Genomic DNA, 6,000 nt, shown 5'->3' on the forward strand with positions numbered 1-6,000 from the left:
AAGACAGGTGAGCGCTGCGTATACAAACGCGTAAAGCAATTTAAAAGGACAACGTAGTTGAATTGAGCTATTAAAATCTATCAATTAGTATTTTTTTTTTATTACAAATATAATTATTTTGCAGGCTGGGGTGGGGTAGGTGATTTTTCAAAGATTTTTATACCGACATTTACAGTGCGTTCCACTAAGCGACCGTAACGACTGCAACGCACTTTCTATCGTTCCACTCAAGGATTCCCGGGAATCCATCATGTTAAATTAATAAGTAATTGAAGACGGAATAGCATTCTGTCTCCTTGTCTATCACACGTTACGCATTAATGCTTTAAAATATTACCAATTACAATGAAGCGTCACTCAAACGGCGAGCGCAGTCCGCAGTGCGCACCATAGATTATACACTTGTATACTGGTAGTGCGCACCGCACCAGTGACCGCACACAGCGACAGCAGCGACGTACAGCGGCGTTGTCGCGAACGAAAAGTTATTAAGACATTATCGTACTTATCTCTCACCAAGTCACCATTGAAATTGGGCTTAGTTTCATGACCCGTATATAAGACCGTGCTAGAAAGACCGTGCATGTTCAAGAATTTTGACGAGACGAGATGTAATTTTGTGATACAAAATAAATAATTATGAATAGTTCAATTATTGTTTAATCGCTAAAGGTATTTTCCCAGGGTACAAGTTTACATTATGTTGCCGTTTATCGTGCGAGATTAAATTCTTATTTGTATAGTCGTTACCAATCAACGTGATAAGTAATAATTTAATATTTCTACTGAATAACTAAATATCTACTCTTATTCTCTTAAAATAACCTAAAAAGTCGTACATCGAAGACTTTATGTTATAACCATTGAGACTGAATAATTAATATATAAAGTTTTTTTTTAAATTATTAATCGTATATTTTCATTTCAAATAAAAATATAAAATTGTATATTTTTATAAGAATAGACAATAATTAGATTCCACTTGTAGTTGGAACATCCCACTGCTGTGCAAAAGTCTTTATTAAATGTTAATAGTCAATTATTACAAAGTGTTAAAACGGGCAGCGCCGAAACATTTTACGTTTCAATAACTGAATTTAAATAAATTATCGTATTTTAACAAAATAAGACCTGTATGTACCTCATAGAGATGGTTGTAAATATGAATAATAATATTGTATGGAAGTTGTAAGTACTGTACCGATGTAATGGAAAATAATTGCTCTATATTCACACAAGTGGGAAATATTTAAATGGAATTTTTGTAAACTGTAATAATACCAGCTATGGCTGTTTAACTTGTATCTACGTAAAACAGTAACAAATAATAATACTATATTTTGATCATTGAATTTAGTATACAAATATGAGGAGGAAATTGTTTTTTTTTTTTTTTGTAGTTAAAATCCATTCGTAAAAACTAACATATTTTGATAGACCATTGATTCCAATTTTATGCAAGGTACTGATACGACCTGATTTTCACTATTTAACGTTTACTTTTACTTTGAAATAAAAGACGACTCGTGTAATAAGAATTTTTTATGAAGAATGAATGAAGAACGTTACAATTTAAATTTTTAAACAAAGAAAACGAATCGTATGATCCCCCAGGCACGGCCTCCCGCCCGTCGCCCTCCCATTCGCCGATGAGCGGCAACTTCATAGCATTCGAAGCGCCACTGCTCACTAGATGTCGCTCGAACCGCATGATATGCGTATTGATATGTATAATTGCATATAATGTGATTAGATCAGTATCTACTCACATTATATACAAGGGTGTATCCAAGCACAATATACATTAGGTGTATGCAATTGTATTGACAATACAGATCTTTGCCAAGGTCTGGGCGTTTGTGTATTGTGTGTTTCAGCACCTCCGACACAGGAAGAAATACTAGTGGGGGAAGTGTGAGGCGTTTATTGTTATTATTTTTATAAACTATTGTGATCAAAATCAGTAAAAAAAAACCAGTAAAAGATAACGTCGTTTATAAATATAAAAAGAAACACTAGTATTTAGTAAGAACCTATTATAAAAATGATGTGAATTAAATTGCAAACAGAATTGTGCAAACAATAGTTTAATTCTTTAAAGTCGAATTTGTTGCCAGTAACATTGTATATGGAATACTTCCGCAGCTGCTACATAGATGGCGGGCATTGCTGTACACCTGATTGATTTAGAGATCATTAGTTAGAATTGAAAATAAATATACGTATCGGCATAGATCAAGTAAAAAAAGGTAGATAACGCACCTAGAACAGAAAACTGAAGCCACTTTTTTAAAGATGTGTGAGTGAGTGAAGTGTTGACACCTTTTAAAAAAAGTCCCTAAATTTTTTATTAAACAATTAATTTAATATAGGTAAAATGGGTATGTGAAAATAAAAACCTGTTTATAGTTTTAAATAAATTTGCTAAAAATAAAACAAAAAATCGGTAGAATAATAAAAAAATATATTCGTAAGATAATCGTATGAATGGACACTTCCTATCCCCTCTGTTTATCTCTTTTCAGTTTGCAGTCGGTTTTTTTTTAAACTATTTTTCTTAAACCTAGAATCCTTTAGGTTGTATAAGTTTTTTAAATTTTTGTCGCTTAGAACTCAGAGTCATCGTCATTGTTTGCATTTTACTAATATGATGTAGTCTTATGTTCAAATATTTTTCAATCACTAATCGTATTAAATTGACTTTATGCGCATGGCCAGCATATCGTGGTCATTTTCTCAGTCTTACAGTCGCTACCCATTCACCTCTTATTAAAATATTCGTTGGAAACCTAAAACCATGAAATTTGATAGTAAAATATGGGTACCTAGTTTACTCAAAAATTGTAAAAAGTTAAAACATAAAACAAACGAGTTAATAATTCATAAATATATTTTCATTAATATATTGTACTGTGTGGCTACGGTACTAAAGAATATGGCCACCCTCTTCCCGTGGGTGTCGTAAGAGGCGACTGAGGGATAACACGGTTCGGCTACCACCTTGGAACTTAAAAAGCCGACCGATGGCGGGATAACCATCCGACTGCTGGCTTTGAAATACACAGGCCGAAGACGGGCAGCAGCGTCTTCGGTGCGACAAAGCTAGCCCTGCGGTCACCAACCCGCCTGCCCAGCGTGGTGACTATGGGCAAAACACATGAGTTCACGTTATTTTTGGCGTAAACTTGTGGAGGCCTATGTCCAGCAGTGGACTGTATAGGCTGTAATGATGAAATATATTTTGATTTTCTTATTTTCAATTTATGTAACATAAAATAACACGAGAAAAAAAAAACAATAACTACGTCTACTTTTTACTTAATTATTTTTCTGATTGCGTACAATTTACTTACCCACATTTTGGGGTATTGAAAAAAAGAACTACTGGCAACACTCCCGTGGTACGTCATTTCGTGACATTGAAATTATAAGTTCCGAATAACCTCAATATTATTTTGGAATAACAATAAATTTAAAGTTTTATATGTACTTACGTATGAAACGATATTCCTTCAGATTTTTTGTTTACTTTGGTATTGTTTTTGCACCATTTAATCACACAAGACGGCATTTTATAAGCAAAGTTACTGTACGAAGCCTCGTGACATACTAACGAAAATGAGCGTAGTTTGATGCATATGTGTGCGTGAGCGCGTGTATTTACTTAAAGGAGCCGAGTTTTGTGGCTTCACTAACAACAAAGGCCGCGCATTATTTACTTTTTTTTACTATATCTATGCGTATCGGACGAATCAGTGTTTATTATGATGCTCGATGTCTATAAGTAATAAATGAATGTGTGATTTTCTATTATTAGTTTTATTTCTCATTCCTGATTAAATAATTTTGATCACGATTGTCTAGTCAGCTGACTTAAGTTAGATTAAAATCCCTACTAATATTATAAATGTGAATGTAAGTTTGTCTGTTACGCTTTCACACGAAAATTACTTAATCGATCATCATGAAACTTTGTACACATATTTTTGGAGGTATTAGAAGTAACATAGGATACTTTTTATTAAAAAAAAATCAATGCAAGCAAAGCTGCGGGTAAAAGCTATTAATAAATAATTACATTCTGGACTCCTCTGTGAGTCAGCAATTATTTTAAATAAATTAAAAAAAAAATCAAATAGGTTTCAAAACACTTTCGAATCGTTATTTTACAATAAAAGTTTTAAAGTGATTTTATTAGTTTGTAACGGTAAAGCTACCACCGATTCGGAATGTAGATTCTGCAGAGAAGAATCAGCAAGAAACCCTGCAGTTACTCATTGATCATTACTGTGAGTAGTCTAAAACTGTAAACTATAAAAAATTAGAAGCGATCGCTAGAATGGGAGGGGCGCGCGGGGGAACGCACGACCAGCCGTATACGCAGCAAGCCACCGCCCTGAGCGCTGTGTCGGTGCGCGATGTCGCGAACATACTCCCGGGCCTTGAAGATTATGATCTTCAAACTTGTTTAACTGGAAGAGGACACAGATTGTTAAAACTTCGAATTATAGGGCCTCTCTTTGTTTGTACTTCGGCAACTCTGCAAACTCCTCACTTCCCTTCATCAGCTTTATTACTCTTCCCATAGAGCAATGGCGGTGCACTGGCATCCCTGATCAGGACTATGTCTCCGATTTCCAGTTTCCCAGAAGATGCGTGCCATTTCTGTTTCTGAAGTTGATATGAATATTTACATATTCATGTGTATAGCGGCTCCAAAAATGCTGTCTTAGCTTCTCTATTCCCTGAAAGCGTTGAAGTCTATTAATGTTCACGTCTTGAAGTGGGGGATAAGGAACAGACATGAGCGGTCATCCAATAAGGAAGTGGGCTGGTGTTAAAAAGGTAAGGTCTAGAGGGTCGGTGGACAAAGGTGTAAGAGGTCTTGAATTAAGGATTGCTTCTATTTGATATAAACATGTTGAAGTATTAAATTATCTGAGTCTAAAAAAGGTGTAAGTGTTCGTAACCTACTACCTTTTGGTATTGGTTTGGAAGCCATGAGTAATGCATATTCTTCAGGGAACATTTCCTGCTGCGACTAACTGAGAAGAAGTTTTTGCGCCATTTGTAATTCTGAAGAAGATAAAAAATTATTAAGTTTATTCAATTTATTTCGGCAATTAAAAATGAATCTATGAATGTATGCTAATACTCTTGTTAATTTTTTAAAATTTGATGTTTGATGAACTAATTGATGTAATGAATTTTTATTATTTATTGATGAATTATTATTATGTATGTGATGCGTAAGCTGTGGAACTGAAATGTTATTAAAATTTGGAGTAGAAGGAATATGAAATTCTTATGTATATAGAAAGTCAGGGCCTTTCCACCAAAGTGCGGAAGCGCCGAGGAAGTCAGCATCTCAGCTGACTCGGGGGTCACCCCCGAGAAGTTAAGTCAGCAGGGTTTAGTTTAGACTGCACATAACTCCATTTCATACAGCTTGTGGTCTCTTTTATCTCATTTACTCTGTTTCTTACAAATTGCTTAAGGGAACTTGACTCTGTTGAGAGCCAGCCCAAACCTATTGTAGAGTCGCACCAAAAATAGCAATCATTAAACTCTATCGTTAAGGATTTTACAACTTTTTTATAGAATCTTGTACCTAATAAAGCGCCGCATAGCTCTAATCGAGGTATGGTTGTAGGTTTTAGAGGAGACACTTTATTTTTTGATGCCAAAAGGCAAACATGAATTAAGTCAATGGTAGAAATAGTTCTTACATAAACACACGCACCATAACCACGTTCTGAGGCATCTGTGAATACGTGTAGTTGCACTTCTTGGGGATTATCTTGTAAAGTCCAACGTCGTACGCGTATTGTATTTAGATGACTGAGACAACTGATTATGTTAATGAACTTGTGTTTGATTTTAGGTGGTACTTCATCATCCCATCCATCCTTTTGCGACCATAAGTGTTGTAGTAAAATTTTTGCCTGCAATATACAACTAACACTAAGCCTATAGGGTCAAAGACTTGACTGATAAATG

This window comes from Melitaea cinxia, chromosome 20 (genome assembly GCF_905220565.1).
Source record: "Melitaea cinxia chromosome 20, ilMelCinx1.1, whole genome shotgun sequence".
NCBI lineage: Eukaryota > Metazoa > Arthropoda > Insecta > Lepidoptera > Nymphalidae > Melitaea > Melitaea cinxia.